The sequence below is a fragment of the Oxyura jamaicensis genome, chromosome 11 (assembly GCF_011077185.1).
Source record: "Oxyura jamaicensis isolate SHBP4307 breed ruddy duck chromosome 11, BPBGC_Ojam_1.0, whole genome shotgun sequence".
Lineage (NCBI taxonomy): Eukaryota > Metazoa > Chordata > Aves > Anseriformes > Anatidae > Oxyura > Oxyura jamaicensis.
The window spans coordinates 8,142,027-8,162,678 of NC_048903.1; the positions used below are offsets into that span (position 1 = coordinate 8,142,027).

The 20,652-nt window shown below is 39.7% G+C and overlaps 1 long non-coding RNA gene across 4 annotated transcripts in view; it reads left to right on the top strand.

Moving 5' to 3' along the window:
- Window positions 1-20,652, top strand: part of LOC118172737 — a 202,907-nt gene that overhangs the window by 9,721 nt on the left and 172,534 nt on the right. For 3 of the 4 annotated variants that reach the window (XR_004753837.1, XR_004753840.1, XR_004753839.1), the window contains exons 2-3: window positions 1,627-1,801; window positions 11,979-12,171. This is a non-coding gene — a long non-coding RNA (uncharacterized LOC118172737). Of the gene's footprint in view, window positions 1-1,626; window positions 1,802-7,015; window positions 7,103-11,978; window positions 12,172-20,652 lie in introns of all 4 variants that reach the window. The other variant, XR_004753838.1, reaches the window with a different exon arrangement.

The window sequence follows — 20,652 nt, forward strand, 5'->3', positions numbered from 1 at the left end:
AGTCTCCAACAGCAAATAACAGAGTTCACCAATAGTTCAAAACATTTTTGTCAATAAATTCATTAAGATCTACAAGAAGGACGTCATATTTTAGACAAATTGAAGAGGAAGGGGAGAAGAGAAAATAGGTTGGGGTTTAACAGAGGGGGATAGTTGCTTTCAAAAATTAATGACCCATAACACTGCAATATGAAGTTGTTTTTTTGTTATCTTCTCACAACAAGTGCAGTGCAGGCCTATATAACACAGCTTTCTACATATTTATGCAGATTAATGATCATAACCTTCCTACTACAAATGAGCCATTTTGTTATCTGATGCAAATTAACCCTGTACTACTAATTTCTGCTTCTGGGGGGAACATTTCATAAATGTTACACTATATTGTTCTGCAAAATAAATTTCTTCAAGTTGGTATTTGGAAGGAAATAGATTTCTTTATTAAAAATTTTTTCTCATGTCAGAAGTAAATACGGGAGCTATCTACACGGGAGTTATCTGCATGTATAAAACAGCTGAAATATCTAACTTGCCAGTATTTTTAGTAGTAATATTAAATATTGATTATTTTATTGCGCAATTGCCAAGATGAGTATTTCATACTGGCGCACAATTGTAGCAGCTACTAAATTACATTGATGTTGAAGTTCTTTTTACCTATAGGGCTTCATAATTTGGCATTTGTCAACATCAAATCATGTCATCGCGGACTGATGACACTCGATGACTCTCAACAAATGAGAAAAGACCAGGACATTTTAAAATTTCAGAGCCACCCCTAGCACATGAATTATTTTAAAGTAGGACATAGAAAGAGTGCCCCAAAATTCTTCTCCCTTGCTGCTCTGTTGGGCTCCAATTGCCCTATGCCTACTAGCTGTAGTTTTATTAAATGTGCACTAGAGCTAGATGGAGACAAGCCAATTACTTTCACTTGAGATTTAGTTCATGTTTTACAGCAGGTTTGCAGAATTGCTTGGCTAGGCCTATAACCCATTACAGATGGATCTTTCTTATAAAGAAACCCCTGCTTTCTTTTCTTGCTGTTAGGATACAACCATATGGCAACAGTTTGGACTCCAAGACACTCTGTCATCTTAAATTCTCTGTCTTGAGAACACCCTGACATCTTAGCTCTTTGTGCAATATGTGTTGAATGGTTCTATAAAAATAACATAAAGTCACTTTCAGAAATGATGTAAAAATCAGGGATGGTCCCAAGGGTCATTAAGTGATCAAACCAGATTTCTATTCAGACTCTAATTAAGGAGGACTATAGACTTGCAAACGCTTTCTGTCATTCCTGCCAAAGAAAGCTGATATGTTTGGCTCGATAAGGTAATGACACTGTAAGATTTTTTTTTCCCATTATAGTTTGAAATTGGAGAGAGCCTAGCAACATGGAGCTGTGAGTTTGCTACAGTGTCTGAGTTACCTGATCTGGAAATTTAGCTCAGATCTAGCTCAGATCTTGTTTTCTTGCTGCCAGCAATCTCCTCCAAAAATATTATTATTTCAATATATATTTGGTGTGTTTAGAAACATGGTATACCTAGAAAGTCAGCCTGGCTTACTGGTAGCACAGCTGGATCAGTGATTTTAGCAATATTCTGTCATCTCTGTCAGTGGCTGGATCCCAGTGACATGGCTGTTGTTCTTTCTTGGCTTGGCACTCAGCTTCCTCTGATGAAACTGCTCCAACATCCAGTAGAGACTTAATGGCAGCAATGTGCAGGGTGTGCACAGAGCCGTACAGTGCTTTCAGGTGTCTGCTCCGTCCCCTGCCTGCCTTGCGTATCTGGTAAGCCACCTGAAATGAATTTTTGCTTCCGTCATTGCCTCATATCCCAGCACACAAGAGGTTAAGGTTAATGCTGAAGACATCTCTCTTACATGATGCACTGAATAATCCTTCCTTGTCCCAGTTCAGATGGCATGTAATTCTGGGGACCTATTCCCCACTTACAGTTAATCACGCCAAATGTAACGTAGAGGAAATCCAGAGAGAGGGGGGAGAGGGAGGGAGATTGATAGCATAAAGAACTAAATCGAAGGTCTTTCAAGATTAGGAGTTTCACTGACCATAATTATGTCTCAGATTTCAGCAGATAACTATCATGGCAGAATGATCATTCTTATGGCTTGCCATGGATCCAAAGTATTTCAGTGCTATGAAGTATTTGCTTGGTCATAATTAGAAGGGTTGAAAGCAATTCTTTCTTAATAATATCCTGTCCTTTTATTAATGATTCAAGAGCAGTTTCTTCCCCTGTCAAATGTTGACTTATCTTGGAAGTATTTTTTTAAATGTGCTTAATATCTGAAGAAAATATTAGAGGAAATAATTTAGTGTACTCTACATACAGCTCTGTATTAGTTCTTACATAAGTAGTTGTAAACCAACCACATTGCACATACTAAGATTTTAAGTGGCTGAGCAGTTAACAGGTGAACATAAGTATGTACTGCATTTCAAATACTATGCCACCTGGCATACTATTGCAGACCTTATAAACAAACAAAGTAAATTGAAACTCTGAGCAGTGACTTATCAACTGCTTTTGATGGTAATCTGGATTTAAATTCTGCCTGAAAGAGATTTCTGCTTGGATGAAGGCTGCCTGAGCAAGGCAGCTGACAAGGACGCTCGTAGCAGCTCGGCTAAAAGGCAGTGAGGGTGTCTGATCTCCCGAGTGGAGCAAATACCAAAGAAGTGCAGCATACAAGTGGTCTTGTTCAGTACTCAAGGGGTGGTGGCAGCATGTGCACTTTTTCCTCCACTTGGTATTGCTTGTAAGACCTTTGTGTTGGAGATGCAGCCGCTGCCTCAGAGTTCCAGGTCATGAGGTTGGAGTGCTGCAACATGCTTCACTGTAGGGACAGAGCCCACAGCTGAGAGCCACAGGGAGAACCCAGCTGGGACAACTGTGATAACGTTTTCATTAGGCAGCGTGTCTTGCAAGAAATCTGCTTCACCTATGCTTTGTGATTCAGCTTTCTATTGCCTTCCATTACTTTTCAGGTACACCGTAAAGAGTTTGCATTTTGTTTTTGGTTTTAAATTTATTTATTTATTGTTATAGTCCAATGGATTATGGTTCTGGTAACCCTGAAAAGAACTAATTTACTGTTTACAACCATGGATGCAATATGATTGATCAGGTAGTACTTTTGGTTTACCTTAGTACTTCTATTAGAGAGGGCAGATGGTTGGACATTCTCAGTTAAAGACTCCTCGTGTATCTTTATCCTGATGGGGCAACCAAGTTTCGGTAGCATTTAGATTAGGTCTGCTTTTGGATTGAATTGTGAGGCAGTTTTTTTTTTTGTTTTTTTTTTTTTTTTTTTTTTTTGTGTGTGTGTGTGTGTGTGTGTGTGTGTGTGTTCTTTGGTGGTTTTATTTTTTGGTTTGTGTTTTTTTTTTTTTTCATGCAATTGATAGATGCGTCTGGGAAAGAGGTGGTCTGAAGGAAGGATTTCTTTTTGATTTGGTTTGGGGATTTTCTCATGGATTTTTTTTAAACAATTTTTATGCTACTTTAATAAAATGATGCAATATGTTCTGCATAATAACAGTGAAAGTGTAGAGCCTGAAGTGTAACAGCAAAGGAGTCTTTATTTCCCTGAAGCCTTTCAATTTGTTTAACTAATTAAAGAGAACAGACCAGGTAAATGATCATGGCGCCAAGCCTGCTAGAGTTCAAAAAGCACTTGGACAATGCTGTTAGACATATGGTCTGATTTTTGGGTGGTCCTGCGTGGAGCCAGGAGTTCGACTCGGTGATCCTTTTGGGTCTCTTCCAACTCAGGATATTCTGTGATTCTGTGACTCCCATGCTACCAACTTGGCTCTTAACTCCCTGTTTTTCCTGACAGCTATTGTGAATGCAGAATTTTTCTGCCCGATACTCTTGCAGTACGTACTGCAATATGTCAGTATCTGCTGATTGCATTAGACAAAGGATAACTTGTAGGTACAGCTGGCTGTAAAGATTTCTATGCTAAATTGTTGGATTTGGGGGTTCTTTTTAGTGATGTTGTTAGGTTTGGTGCTGCATCAGACTGGCTGACACTCTGCAGATAAGGTGCATGCTATGTGAATAAGTTGGGGTGGTGATATGTATGGTCAAACACTGTCCTCCTAGTCTTGAATAATAGGCTCCAATCTGCTTCCAGATGTCTCCAGTCCTGCACAGTATGTGCAAGCCTTCAATGTTCAATGTAAAATGGTTTTATTCTTTCGTAATCCCCTTATTTTTTTTTCCTGGAAGTTATAGCAACATTTTTTTTTAATTTTATTTTTATTTTTTTCTGCAGAAGCAAGAATCATGCACCAGACAGCCCTATCCAGCTGCCCATGGTTTGCGTATTGTACTGGAGTCAGCCTTGCCCCCTCCAGCCATGGAGACTGCTGTTACTGAGTGGTGTTGACCCATGTAAACTCTGCAGACATTTGAGAACAGGAGGAGATAACACTTGGATTTTGCTAATTCCAGCAGGGCTGTCCCCCCCTTCCTGCTTGCATGCTGTCTGGAGATGAGGTGGTCTGTCTCTGTCCCTTAGGCTCTAAATGCCATCTCAGGAAAAGCTATGTTTTCTAATGGTGATCTCAGGGATGTTATATGTTACAATCTTATCCAGCTAGTTAAACAAACATATGATACTTTTACTTACAGTGCAGATGTTTTCAGGAGAAAATTGTCAGTTTTTCCAAAATATTTCATGATATAACTGCTTTTTCTAACGCACATATACACATTTCTTACACTCATTAAAAGGGCTTTTCAGACATAGATCTCTGGAAAAAACAGTAACATCTAGTTACTAATTAGAAAAGTGACAGATGTTTGTTTCCTTCTCCTCTTCTATCAGATGCACATCTCATTTTTTATTTTTTTATTTTTTTTTGCAGATATCCATTCTTTGAATTAATATAGAGCAGGGATATTTTCCTTTGCTGATCTGTATGCTTCTGGCTCTTGTTGGTGTGTCAGACTCATTTTCTGCAAGAAGACAAAATGACATTTTTAGTTAGGACCCGCAGGCAAGACTGCAAATATAGTCCACATGCATTCCTACTGATAACAAAGGTTGGAGTGTAGTGCGGCCCTGCAAAGATACCTCAGTGTTTGGAACGGAAAGGTTCCCACCCCTAATACTGTCAGGCAAGACTGAGAGAGCAGCCCCTGTTAGAGCTACCTGTTAGACCAGGGCCCCAGGCAGAGACAGAAACTGGCTCAAACTGTCATTCCATCCTCCTAAATGTCAACTGGATTTGTGAAGTGAAGAAAAAACACAGTGCTTGCCATCATCCCAGGGATGAACTGGACCTCTTGGAGCTTGGCATCCCCCTGAGCTGCATCAAAGGTACTCAGCCTTTCACAAGGAAAGAGACGTATTGCAGAGAGAAAATGGGTGTATAACTGCAGTGATGATGCACTGTTGTTTGTATTCTTTGCTCACTTGGCTGCTGTTATATTTAGTAGGATAATTTGCCCATGCAGTTGCAGTATTTTTTTGTATAAATGGGAGAAAAGTGAAATAGACACCTATGTTCATGTGTGCTAAAAGCATTTGGAGACTGACTCTGAACAAGGCATCGTTAGTTCCCAGAGTTAACTCCCTATTGAGATGAATAGGGTAATTCGTATAGCTCATATATTAGAACAGTAGCTCAACCAGGAGCAACATCTCTTATTTTCAGAACATTTATCTTAGTAGCTATCAAGATTGAAAATTAACCCTTCTGTTTTTTAAAGGCAAATTTCTATCATTAAGCATGGGCCTTGGCCAAGAAAGTAGAAAACATACCAAATGAGCACAGAGACTAATGACTCTCCTTTGGCTCTCTTCCACATCTGAAGTTAATCTAAGACATTAAACAGTATGATGAAATTACTTCCTTTTAATAATTTCTGATACATACTTTAAAAAAAAATTATTAGTCACTAAGTTTTGATAACACTGGTGCTTTCATGTCTCCTTACCACATCATTATAAACAAGTGAATCCCTGGAGAATCAGTACATGCCAATGCCATCATGGGTGCTCTGTTTTCTTGGCCACAGTTTTGTTTAACAGGAGGCTTCGTGTTCTTTACTTGCATCTGAACTCAAAAAAGTCAATCATGATGACAGCTACCAGCCCCATCGGCGTTCTAATAGTTAGATACCAAACATTATGGCTTTATTTCCTGAAGGATCTTTGCACATAGTTTTCTTCTGTGAAGCTTAAATTAACTGGAAGTTGCCCAGAAAAACTGTGTGTAATATTGAAAGAAAGTGGCTCTACACTTTAGATTTGGACAGTCAGAAGCATAAGACAAATTAGACCACCACGATTTTCTACCCCCTTTTGTTCCCCGGGCTCAGATCCACTCCTTCGTTCCCAAGTCCATGCCCTGAGCAGCATGGGAGCATGGTGAGGCTGCAGTCAGCCCGTAGCAGTTCCTCTCTGCTGCTCCAGCATGAGGCCTTCCCTTGGGCCACTGCCCTTCAGGACACCTGCCCCACCACGCTCTCTCCAGCAGCTGCAGGGGGACTGCCCCGGTACCTGGAGCTCCTTTCCTTCTGGCCTGGGTGTTCACAGGGTGCTCCTCACACTTTTTACCTCACAGCCAGGCAGCGTTTGCCCTTTCTCCAACTCATTTCCACAGAGGAGCCATTGCCTTTGCTGACAGACTCGGCTGTGGGCTGAGCTGTGGTCTTGTGGAGCCAGCTGGAACCGGCTGCCTGAGGCACAGGGCAGCCCTGGCCTCTCCTCACAGGCATCGCTCCCGACCCAGCCTGGACACCCAGCATGTAATAATCAAGCTTTTTTGTTTCTGGGAGCATCACAAAAGTAGCTCGTCGATTTACTTTAAGGTTCATACTGGTATTTTCAAAATTGGGTATTTGGAAGCTGAAAAATTTCTTCGGAGGTAACAAAGCTGAATGAAGCAGTAAATGCAAACAGACTTGTCCCCAGGGTTTATTTATGGCTCTCAGAGTCTGTAAAGTGTTTCCCATCCTGGCAGATGTTGTGGAGCAGAAAGGGGAGTGGAAGGTTCATGATTGAAGAAGGACTTCTGTGCTGTGGAGACGAGAAGGATATATTGCCTCAGGTACAGCTCTGGCCAAGCCCTGCACTACCAGAGGGGAGGAATGGCTGTCACGGGAAGTGTGGATTTCTTTCCTATGATTACAGGTGCAGCTATAATCCTAACGCCAGCTGTGGTCAGGGCAAGCTTATTTTAATTCTGCAACAGCAGTATGGTTGTACCCTGTGCAGAACTGGCCAAGGCCTCTGCTCTCCCTTTTGCATTAGCTGGGGGTGCCCAGATGAATCCAGCTACTATAGCCAACTTATACAGCATCAAATTTACTTTGTACAGGAATATTTGGCTGTTCTGTGCAGTGAGTAAAGGAAACCTGGCACATCCTGTGCTTACATACAGATACACACAGATTTTGTGGATTCAGTATCTGTTGTACTTTGTCTTATTTTGAGCTTCTTTGTTGTTTTTTAGTCTATGATATACCACTAAAATAAGGCTGTATTTTTTCAATCCACTTCCAAACCTGTAATCCCCACAGAATGGCAATATTTCACATATCTGTAATTCCTGGTTTTACTGTAGCCCAATAGGTAAGTAACTTTTTGATGTGGCTAATTCTGGAATGGAACGTAAGAACTGGCTAGAAATCCACTGACATTGTGGAGCCCCTTGAGATGGGGAGCTGATAATGGTGTCCAGTCAGGGGCACCTGGAAGACCTCTTCTTCTGGGGGGCACAGAAAGGATGTTTCGCAACCAAAGCATAATTAAGCAAGACAGAATTTGGTCACGATACAGTAACATTACATTCTAGACACTGTAGATGGAGGAATGCTTATGCTCACTTTCTCATCCAAAGGTTCCACTTCAGTATGCTGCTGGATCACGTTCTGCTTGCTACTGGAAATGTGTAAATTAGACCAAACTCTTATGAAGAAAATGCCTGGTGTCATTCTTATGCTCCACTTGATGGGAAAATAAATAAATAAATAAATAAATAAAATTCAAGTATGTTCACCCTTATCTCTCACAGGAGCAAAAATGAAATCCTGAAACACTCAGCATTTGAGCACTGTGTTTCTGATGCAAGTGGTTCTTCAGAGGTCTTCCATAAAATCCTGACTTCACCACATCCTGCTGACTTGCCATATCTAGCAGGATGGTAGCACAGGGTAAATTGGCTGTAACTTAGGTGGTATTTATTTCTTGCACTATATTAAATTTGTATTATAATCAATGACATCTAGAAGCTCACTGGGAACCTCAAGGCAGTGGTTATACAGATTAAAGATGATTTTCTATTTTATTTTTGTACTGAAGTGCATTTACAGTAACAGGGTCAGCTTTTAGAAACTTTTCTTTTACAAAGAGTTGGCATTATAGCTTGGGCTAAGGATAGACCATGTGCATTGCCAAAGCCTAGCAAGGGCTTATAATGTAAAGATAATTAGCAGAATAAATCACTCAGATCCCCAGAAAGGCAGCAAATTCTGTAACACTGAAAGTGATGGTGAAGATTTTGACAGTAGGGTTTTTTTGCTTGGCAAAAAATGTAAATTTGTGTAAATTCTTGTGCAAATTCTTGTGCAAAAGAACATTTTTTCTTTATAGGTGCAGTTACAAGATCAAATATATTGAAGTGTTAAGAAATTAAGCTAAAACACAGAAATTGTAAGATTTATTTAAAATGTATATGTGCTGTGTATGAGTATGCATATGACTGCAGATATTCATTTATATATGTATGCATACATGTTTGATGAATGAATTTTAGAATCTTTCTAAACAGTAGTCAATTTCACTTTTTGCTTTACGAGATCAGTAACATGGGTAACACAGTCCAAGACTTTTCTAGACCGATGCAGTCTATTTCTAGAAAGTGCTGTCTTTAGGGCTGTATCCAAAAGGTCACCACCCTGGCATAGAGGAGAAAATAATACAGATCTCTTGCAGTCAGAGACAAATAGTTTTCTGCCTTAGTACACATCTCTGCTACTAAAAGTGTAGTGCAGCAAGGAAATCCATTTACAGTTTTTCTTTTACATAACAGTAGCAATGCCCTTAAGAGCCCCCAGTCGTTTCCATATTCTCTTCTTCAGTTGTCCTGTGGTACAGCTGCAATAAAAAGCCTGTTTACTGAGAACTGGTACTGTTCTGTGAAGTGTTTCTCAGCAAACATTACAGGTCAAAAGCATGTGTTTTGACAGCTTTGAAAGCATTCTCAGATAATAATAAGGAGACTCCTACTTTTTTCATAACAAGAGATCTTTACCTATTCATAGGTATCTTTACAGTTTTTATATCAAAAAAGCATGTAAGAATGCTTGTGAAAACAAAAGGTGACGGAGTGGCCTTGTAATTGCCACATGCCTGATTGGTCATAATCTACATCTGGGGTAGCTGCTTACATCTGTGCTGAATTTCCTAACTGCCAAGTGAGTGACACCACCTGTACCCCCTGTGCAGGTATAATTCATTACTGGGCTGTTTTTCCTATTGCTCCTTCATTTTTGATCCTTTTTTAGTTCTACCTACATATCCAATGGCCAGATTTTTGCTCACCACAAATACCTCACTTCATAGCCTGTGGCCAGAAGGACTTCCCTCCATTAATTTCTGCCATTTTCCTTGTCAGAAGCCCTGCCTCTGTTGTTGAGCTCCATAAGCATGGCCCCACCGTTCAGTTGGACTGGGATCCTCTATGAGTCCTTCCCCTTGTTCTGCCTTCACTCTAAGCTAAATAGAAGCTTGTTTAATATTTTCTGCATCTTAATTCATGTTCTACCAGCATATCTGTTGATGGAACTTCCCATTGCACCAGTACTAATGTTGTTGGCTTGATCAGCCTTTCCTTTTTTTTTTTTTTTTTTTTTTTTTTTTTTTTTTTCTTATAAGCACTTTGCAGTGTTGGTCTCTGATGACATTTGGATGCAAAAGCAACACTCAGTTTTACCCTTGCCCCTAAGAATGAACTATGCATCCAGGTTCCTGAGTAACAAACAGATCTCTTAATGGTTCTTCCATTAACCAAGTTTGTTTCATCTTTAGGCATATGGTTGTTAATTAGAATAACAGATGAAGTACAATAAATGTGTTCCTATTAAAATGGACAAGTTTGTAACTCACGCGCAGGTAAAATTACTTCTGCAGTTCAGTGGTTGTATAAACAATGTCTTAATTATGTTTGCATCAAATACTATCAGCAGTCGCACTCTGATAGCTATGAGAAGTTGCGTATATTATTCCAGTTGGAAAGAAAAACTGATGACGGAGCTGGTCACCTCTAATAACATCTGTGAATTATAGCACAGACAGGAGAAGAAATGAGCACAAACGCACAATACTGAAATAGCAAAGGGGGGAAATGTGAAAGTAAACAATAGAAAAGAGAAAAGGGTTAGAAAAGGCAACCTCTGAGGGAAGTTCAAGAAAGTTAGATTTTGTCTAGGAAAAAAAGGGAGGCTAAAAAAGACCAAAAGAGGGGGGACTATAGAAGCAGCAATAGAGGTTTAGAGCCTTTTAACACCTGTTCTGGTGTTACAGGCCTCTCTCAAGGCATGCTCTGGCTGACGCTCTTTGAGGATGGACCTTGGTCTTTTATTCTTGGTCACTTCTCTTTCTTAGCTGTCCCTGCCCAGAACTTGCTCACGCAAGCTTCTTCCTGATGTTTGCTTCTGGTTTGGGTGGAAGCATGATCTTGTAGGTGCTTCACAGTAAAGGAGAGTGGTTAAATGTAAGAGTTTCAGGAAGGTTAAGTGCAGCCTGTGGCATCTTTAGCCAATATGGAGTGAATGCATATTCCAGCATTCTGACTGAAGCTAATTAATATTTACAATGTATCCACACATATGTGGCTTTCTTTGTATGTAGCTGTCTTGTTCCCTACCTACATAGAAAGCTCTTTATTGCAAAAGAGTTCTTAAACTACCTTGTGAGAAGGAGCACATGGTTTGGGAGATGATGGTGGGCAGGCATATCTTCATACAAGTCACCACAGATTTTACCTTGGTTAACAGTAAAAGGGAAGGTTCTTTGTCAACGTATGCAAAATGTTGGTAATGTTTCAGCTGGCTCTCTGACAGCAGAAAGCAGCCCTTACACAAAGGGACGGGAATGAACAGGAATTTAGTAGAAAAACTGGAAGCCAGAGTAACCTCTGAATGAGAAAAAATTAGATGTCTACTTTTGGTGCATTACTCTTGCAGATAAACAGAATCTGACCTCCAAGGCAGTCAATCCAGTGTTTTCAATGGCTTAAATTAATTTTAAAGATGCATTAAAAATTCAAAGTTCAGTATCCTTCATTAGCTGAAAGCCAGATGAACTTCTGTTGAAAAATAGGAGAAAATAAGCAGCCCACAAATTGTTAAGTTTGGTAATATGTGTATTTTTAAAGTTCACACTATGCTAACAAAAATGTCTTGGAAAAACTATACAGAGTAGTTCTGTCATTGCTCTTGGATGTGTAATTCCTATTGAAATCATACATTTAAGTTAGGGTTGCTGTGTTTTCACAGAAACAGCTCTTTGTAGTGACTACAAACTTAGCGAAAAAAGCACCAACTCATCAAGCTTGTACAATCAAGTGTTCTTTTCTGATATTAAGTTTAATTTTCGTATATTTTGGACATGGGAAGTAGATAGACTTCTAGCTGTGAAGGGGAACAGGAACAGAGCAGACTTTCATGTGGCATCCATTACAGCTAAAGAGGCTTTCATAACTCACACCAGCTGTGAGGCGTTCCCACTATTAAATCAAGAAAAAGCAACTGTGTATAGGGAGTTCTCCTGCTAAAACTGGAGAACTGAGCTTGTTGTTCTGAAGGAATTTTTTATTTTATTTTTTTTTATTTTTTTTATGTAAGGGGAAGAAAAGCATAGCAAAATTTTTAGTATCGCTTATATGTTGTTGAGAATCTCAAGGGTTTATCTCTGCTTGCCAGGATCTTCTGAGTGTTACCATGCTGTTATGATTACTGCATCACTGACTTTGCTGATGGAGTTGAGAATATACTTAAAATGCAGAGAGCCATAATGAATTGTGAATGGGAAGCTCGTTCACAAGTAAGCTGGAGGATAAAATCAGAATTCAAAGCGATCTTCAAGTGGAGGATTGAGCTCAAGCATCAAACATAGGTAAGTGCAAAGAAGGAAACCCACGCGTAATAGCGAATATCTGGAATTACAGCTGGTCACCACAAATAGATTTGGTGGTTGTAGCATTTTGTAAATTCCACATATGGAATATGTGGCAAAAATGTAGTGCTGTTACCCAGAAGAAAAATAAGCTGGTTTTAGTTTGAAATATCTTAGCTGCAGTCTCTCATCTAACACAGGGGAGGATGTTGTTTTGTCTTTCCTGGGTCTCTTGAGCCTCCAGGTAGAATATGAGTGCAGTCCTGAGTTTTACCCATGAAGACAGACATACACAAATGACAGAAATATGAGGAAAAAATAAACAAATGTGAAGTTCAATGAATTTAACCTCTGAGGGAAGCTGGAAGCAATTAGATTAATTTGTTTTAAGGCGGGGGGGGGGGGGGGAGAAGGCCAGAGGAGACCACAGTAACAAATATTTATTCTGTACAAGATAAAGAAGATTGTGATTTCATTTCTTTTATATTCTCTAGGGGTAGAACAAGAAGTAATCAGTTCTAATTGTAGGAGAGAAGATATAAAGTGGGTATTTAAAAACAAAAAACTTTACCGCTGCATCAAGTACTGCGTTCAGTTTTGGGCCCCTCGCTACAAGAAGGACATGGAGGTGCTTGAGCGAGTCCAGAGAAGGGCTACAAAGCTGATGAAGGGTCTGGAGAACAAGGCTTATGAGGAGCGGCTGAGGGAGCTGGGACTGTTTAGCCTGGAGAAGAGGAGGCTCAGGGGTGACCTTATCGCTCTCTACAGGTACCTGAAGGGAGGCTGTAGCGAGGTGGGGGTTGGTCCATTATCCCACGTGCCTGGTGACAGAACGAGGGGGAATGGGCTAACGTTGCGCCGGGGGAGGTTTAGGTTGGATATCAGGAAGAACTTCTTTACTGAAAGGGTTGTTAGTCACTGCAATAGGCTGCCCAGGGAAGTGGTTGAGTCACCATCCCTGGAGGTCTTTAAAAGACATTTAGATGTAGAGCTTAGGGATAGGGTTTAGTGGAAGATTTGTTAGCGTTAGGTCAGAGGTTGGACTTGGTGATCTTGGAGGTCTCTTCCAACCTAGCCTATTCTGTGATTCTGTAAAAATAGCGGAACAGTAGAAGCAGGGTATCGGCATATGGTTGTCCTTAGAGGATTTTTTAAAAAGGATATCATGAAAGCATCTCTTAAGGGTTACCCTGGATATTCTTGATTCTTATCATAGAATGAGGCATGAAACAGATGATTTATCAAGATCTGCAGACTATTAGTGTTTCCTGCCATAGACTGTAGCCTCTCATTTTTTGTTGTATTTTGATTGCTATGATACAAGATTGAAATAGTTCAACAGAACCCTTCCAAGGGCTGTAATAAGATTTTGCAATGAAAAGTATGGTGGATATTTCAGGGAAATTCTGCTTAATGTGCTGTACAGGAGATACATGTCTCGTAACACAGCAGGGTGTATTGTGCCTTGAAATAACAGAGTTAAGAGTTTGTAAGTGCTCACAAAGTGGCATCTTCTTGAATTCCTGCCTTTAAAAAAAAAAAACAGTCCAGTTGTTTGTTGTTGTTGTTGTTTGTGGTTTGTTTGTTTTTGCAGGCAATATAGACCTGATGTTGCCCTTTCATCTTCTTCTGTCGATTGAAAAATAACAATAATATGAACCTCGAATCAATTTTACATATGGAGAGTAGACAGTATTTTTAAAATCTTTTTTTTTTTTTTATTCTTTAACATCAAAAGGGACAATATAGGTTGCCTAGTCTGACCTTAACTCTGATTTATCAATAAAATCAGAGCTGGTGATAAAATGGTTTCTGATGATGGCATAGAAATGGCCATGTTAAAGAGCTAGTACATCTTCATGTACTATCTTAGACTAATACATATGTGTGTGCATGCAAATCCTTTGGCATGTGTGGGTGGTTTTTTGTTTTCAGTTTGTTCTAGATATGTATCCATCAAAAGGCAACTGAGCCAGAAGTTCCTTTTTTGTTTCCTGTACCTCTCCCAAGGTACTTGTAACAGAGGTTCTAGCCCTGAGCCTGACTTTGCATCAGTTAGGTGGAGTTTCCAGACTCTGACCCTAAATCATGATGCTGTTCTGTGGCAAAGCGGCTTGTTGATAGCAGTCTTCCTCAGTTGTTCAGAAGCTCATTGTTTCCAATGGCTAAAAGTGGTGGATTGTCACAGAGAAACAAAGTGTGACCATCCATGAGTTGCAGGAATTCTGCCTGTATTGTGTGAGCTTTTCTAGCACAAGTAAGAATTTTTTTTTTTTTTTCAAAATTGATGTATTACATCTTTATGGTTAACACTGGAGTGTTTGGAGCAGAGAGCTGTTAAAGAGGCTTGAAATGACATGCTGTAAGAACAGAGTTTGATTGAAAAGGTACAGAATAATGAAAGCCACCTAAGCCATGAATTATGGGTCACACTATTATCAAGAGAACAGAATTAGTAGAGCTCAGAAGAAAAGCGAGTGTACAGTGTGACAATAGCCCAGGGCATGTCTGAGAGGAACTAGTAAAACGAGATTACTTGCCATACACAGTGCAGACACAATAAACAGTAATGGGCTAAAACAGAAGAAAGGAAACAGGTGTAAATAGCAGGAAGGAAAATCACTGTTAAAGTACCAATTAGGCACTTGCATAACTACTGTTCATCATGTGTGACATCTGTGTTACGCTACCATGGCTGGATTAGGCAAGAAATTTAGTATGGGTTTTACAAAGATCAGCATACACCATCCTACAGGGCTATGCTGTCTATATCCTTGTTGATCCACATGTAGAGCAGGTGATCAGATGACCTTCTTGGTCACTGGAGTAAGATTATTTTGGTTAGTTTAAGCAAAACAAAAAAAAAAAAAAAAAAAAAGGACAAACAAGAGCAAGGTTTATCCTTCTTTTTGTACTTTGTAATTAAAACATGCTGTTACATGAATGATTTAAGCAAAGTCTAAAGGAAGGACTGAGCAGTGAAAAGAGCATCATTCTTACTCCGTATTGGCCTTTGGAAATGTTTAAAAAAAAAAAAGAAGAAGAAGAAATCAGTCAGGAGTGAGAACATACTATGGAAACATTGGGTGCTTTATTTCAGTGGACCTGCATACTGATCTGGCTGTCTGCTTTCTGCAATGGTCATGTACACCTTCAAGGCTTGCCCCTGACCCAAGGTCCAACTAGGCAGGATTCACTGTGATCTCCGACTCACATCTCCTCCATTGCAAAAAGCTGCTGGAGAGAGAGAGAGTGTGTGTGTGCGTAATAATAGATGTTACTTGTTGTTGCCAGCTCAAACATTTCTCTGCTGGTAAACTTTCAACCTGGAAGTGATGACTGCCTAAGGCACATCTTTTTACTGTCGTTATGGGAATAGGAAGGAAGATTTTTTTTGTGTGTGAAAGATCTAAGAGATTTTAAAGATTGAAGCAGAGAGATGGAATTGTAAAGCTGGTACATTGCTGCAGCTGACCAGGAGAATATAGAAATAAAAGATAGTCTGAAGAAAAGACAAATTTGACCACAGGAACACTGAAGAGTTTGAATATTTTTGTTAGGCAAGTATCCCAGTGAGTTCAATAGGGTTTTCATACAAATAGAAATGTACTGATGTGGCAAAAATGGCATGTTTTCTACCAGAACAACTCTGCTGACATTACACTTATGAAAATGGGATATAAATGACTTTACCATCACGGCTGGAATTCTTCTAGCAGAGCTTTTAAAAACAAAACAAAACACCCTTCTTTATAGTCATTGCATTTTAGTTTCCTTTGTTGCAGAACTAGTGCTCCAGGTTTATCACTGTAAACTTGTGCCTTTCAAGAACTTCTTGACACCATAGGTATTTTAACACCCTAAATTAAAGTTCATGGATTTGAGGTAGACCTTTTAATTACAAATTGAGGTTTTTCTGTTGTCTTACCTTTGAACCAGTGGGGGACTGCTATTTCCTGCTACTTATCTCTTCAGATTTCATTTGGTTCTTTCTTAGTAGTGTTACTTATGGTTATGTTTGGATTAAGAATGTTTGTTTGTTTCATCCTATAAGGAATCCTACTTTTTTTTTTTTTAAAGGACCTTTTTTCCACAGTTATTGTTGTTTCTGCTATAGCATGACTACAGAGCAGTTCCATGTTCTGTTTCTTTACTAATTAAGAAGAAAAACTCAACAAGCCTCTGTGACTTAGTTTGCTTAAGGAAGAGGCTGCCTGAGATCAGAGATGCTTATGTCAAATGGCATGTGAGAAAGCTGAGCTGGTGGTTTTGTAAGAAGAAACTTGCTGAGGATCTTGGAAGTGTGTTTGGAAATGGTGTGAAGCTAGAAGCTGTGCAGAGTGTGCTGTGCTGTCCCACTTGGGACAGCTCCTGAATCCTGAGTTGTGCCCTTCGTTGCATTCACTGACCGCTCTTTAGCGTTGAGTTCTACTCTTCTTGCTTTCCACAAAATTTACATGAGGTCTTTGGATGTTTTTACACTTAACTTAAGCAACTACCAAAGAGAAATCAGTCCTTCATAATTTTCTGGTTTGTGGACTGTTTGGTTACTATACACGAATGAGTTGTATGCTGTACTACGACAACTCATTCCAAGTACTATTACCATTGAACAAGTTGCTCAATTACATTATATGACACCATATCTAGCACTTAATATTTTTTCCCTAAAGCTTCTTCTGGCCTCTTCTGTATTTCTGCTCTTAATGTGGAAATAAAATGTGATGTGCAAGTTTGTTCTTGGTGTGTTGTTCTCTGGTGATTTTTACTCAAGAGGCTCTTCTAAAACAGTTGGAACTTGCAGTGGTGGTCATATGCAATGCTTCCTCCAGACCCTAGTTTCCTTCAGTCAAAGGTTTGTAGGCCATGTTTATCCTAATTTTACTGGGCTAAAATTGTTCAGTAGAAATTAGTCCAAATCAAAGAGGAAGCTCTTTTATTTATTTTAGAGCTCGTAAACATGATTTAAGGTAACGATTACCCAGAGCTAATTTCTGCACTCAGCACTCTTGAATTATTCTATCCTTCTAGCCAAAGGCTTTCAAGATGAAGCTGAAGAGTAGGGTATAATTTATATGTTGTCCTAAGGTAAAATCAGATGTTTCTGTCAATTCTTGCTTCCAAGATTTTACAAGGTCTGTAAATTAAGTGCTAGATGGTGTTGTTGCCTGCCTGCCTTTGACAAGGAAGTCAGAGTTGATGAACATTGATTTGCCACTGGGAACCAAAACCATTAATTGAAGCTGCGGTGACTAATCCATTACTTTGCTCTGCTTTGTGGATCCTGACTTAACAGTTGTCGCTACAATCAAAAATTCGTTCATGCAAATGCACCTATTGTGATTGAAGTAATCAATTTTTTCTAGTTTGTAGTTGAGAGGCTCAGGATTACAGAAGCCTCTCCATGTATTGCTGAATTGCCTGAACAAGCTGACTGCTCCCAAGGGTGGGGTGTGCTTGTGCTGGGGGGACAGGACACCAAAGCAAACAACAGCCTGAGGTATTATTCATGCTGCCAGCTCTAAGGATGGTCTGTGATTCTGGGAGGGGGGGGGGGGGGCAGAGACGTCATACAGATCTTGGAAATGAACATGTAGGGTTTCGTGGTGGTGTTGTTTAGTCTCCATGTCCTGCCCCCCTGGATTATCTATGTTCTAAATTTAGCATACAAGAGAAACTGAAGTCCAGTGAGATTTATTTATTTCATACTTATGTACTTACAAACTTGGGCTCTGGAAACTTGAGCTCTTTGTCTGGGTTTTTCCGTCTGTAATTTCTCCTTGTGACAGAGAGAAAGGGAGCATTTACTCAGAAAAGGTTTTGAGGAGAGGCTTTTAATCTATTTCATATGAAGTACAGGGGAACATTAGTAATGGAAGTCTCTTGAATACACATATTTCTGTTAGTTGACATTTAGGGAATGATCTGATAATGATAAATTGCTTTATCTCTAATTGATAGTGCTTACATTGGTGTCAGTCATAAGTATGTGCTTTGTCTGGTTCTTGGTGGCGTAATTGGCAATAGCAAATAGCCTAGTTCCTGTAGGTGAACAAATGTGTGATTTTAATGCTACATTAGCAGGCAGTTCATGAGATTCTTTGTTCTGTTGCTGCCTCTTCTTAGTCTCAGTCTATTGAGGTATTATCTCAAAAAGGCCAAACACTGAGACAATATTGATGTTTGGGGAGGATGAGTAACGGAGTGCCTTGATTTTTTTAGAAATGACTGTATAGAGAGAAAACGTGCTTATGTCCCCTTAGTATGTTCAGGGGAAAGAGTATTATATGATTATACCCAATGTGTGATATCTTTATTTTGAGCACATGTTTGTAAAAGAAAACTTTCTGAAAGACCTAATGGTCTTTCATGGGCTTTGTGGGCTCCATGTCTGCATTCAGCTGTGGGTAATGCTGTTCAAAAGTTCTGCCTGCTGTAGATAAGGATGTGATATTGATAGCCCTGACGCTTGGGCTGCAGTTTCTCTGGGTTGTGGGGTATTCTAATGGCATCTAGTCCTGTAAGCATGTTTTGTAAAGTTTCTGGACATTTTTCTGTTTTCAGAATGGAGCGAACATGAGTGGGTGCCATGTAGGTTAATGCAAGCAAGGTCTGAGCAGTCAGCCCAGGTCCATGCTTGAGGTGCTAAACTGATACAGTTTGGGATGCATCAGGGTAGGAATATTTATTCTGGTTCTCTTTTCACTAAGCTTGTGGGCTTGTAAATTGTCCCTAGTTTTTGGAACACCCCAGCCAAGGTGCTGCTGGGGCTTAAAGCATCGTTAAGTTTGGGTGAAAGGGCTTGGGTTATGGATAGATGGGAGTTAGAGGAGAAAAGGTCTAACCCTTATTATACAGGAGAACACTGCAGTAAGTACTTACCCTAAAATTTCATAATTACTGACGTTTCTTACAGTTTCTCCTCATTAGGGGACTGTCCAGTGCCCTTGATCTTGATATTTTCTCAGACTAGTTTGTTATCGATAATTGGGGTTAGAAAAGTGCCTTAAAGTATCTAGGCCGGCATAAGTGTTCTATTTATAATACAGGCTATCTTTCATATGGGGCAGGATTTCAGGTCGATTCTTAAGCTTCATAATAATTAATATATATAAAATAAACGTACATGTCCTTGGTTAAGACCAACAGTGTTAAATACTACAATGACAACGGCTTGTGCTTAATTTCTCAGCATTCCCATCAGAAGAAATCTGTAATCCTTTTGTACTGTTAATTAGCAAAGCAATATTACTTTGCTGAACTGAAACCACAATCTTCATTTAATAGTCTTCACTCTAAAGTCTACATAATTGCTTATCATTGCTTGTATGTGTGTGCGTGCAGTTGAAATAGCACCAGCTAAAGGAGAGGAGAAGGTATCTTCTGTGTGAAAAAGTCACCGAATCATGTTAAACAATTGTGGGAATAGCTCTCATTTTCATGACTTTTGCACATGCAACTCTGAACCATGAAACACTATTCAGAGAGATTTGTCTGTTTTAATACTCCAGTCCTGTAGCCTCGTGAAGGTCAATTGTGGGGAATTTTTTGCCTTTTCTTTAGCTGCCTTGGAAGGAGGTGTTTATTTTTCTGTTTGGCTTTGTCAAGTTGCAGCAATTTTTCTGGTTAAACGTTAGCATCAGACATGTCATAATCTGGTGGATTTGTTTTTGTTTTCTGAATGACACTGAATATGTTTGCTTTCTTTTTCTTTTTTTAAAAATATCTTTGGAACTCTAGAACCGTCTGAATAGTCCAATACTTCTGCCACTCCTAAGTAACATCTGAAACCTCAATGTATTCCATAGGTGCTGAAAATGGAGCAAAACAGGATATTGTTATTTTCTTAGTCAGCTCTTCAACGTTCATTCCATTTCCAGCAATGTTGGTGTCTTGCCCGTTCTGTGGTATTCCAGAGCAGGTTTCTAACATCAGGAGGCCAAGTTTATTTCATTAACAGTGAAGGGTCTCATCAGGATATGAAGAAGAAGCAAGGGATTTATCTGCTTATTTGCTGTAGAACAACAGTTACTGCAGCATTTGTCAAGTTATAACATAAAAAAAATCCTGAAAATGGTATGTTTGAGCCGTGCTGATGGTGAAGATTTTTAAGCTCTTTTATTTTTAAAATGGATTGTGAAGGGGTGGGTTTTGTAGTCCTAGTCCTGTGCGTGGAGCAAGGTTCTTCTAGTCCCTGATGAAGCACCAGGAACATCTTATCCTGGTGAGTGTCTGCGTGCTGCACTGCAAAGGCTCTTCCTCTGCACGTGGTCATCTCCGCAGAGAGGCTGGCAGCTGGGCTCTGCTGCACTGTGGGAATGTTTGCTTTCTGCAGTGGGTTTGCAGCAGGATCAGGTGTGCTGCAGGCCCCAAGGCCATCACCTTCCTTATGAAGAGATAAAAGGACTAAATGAGGAGAGTCTCTTTTGGTTCTGTGCTGTTAGCTTCTGTGCTGTTAGGCTGACATTCAAATCTTTGGGG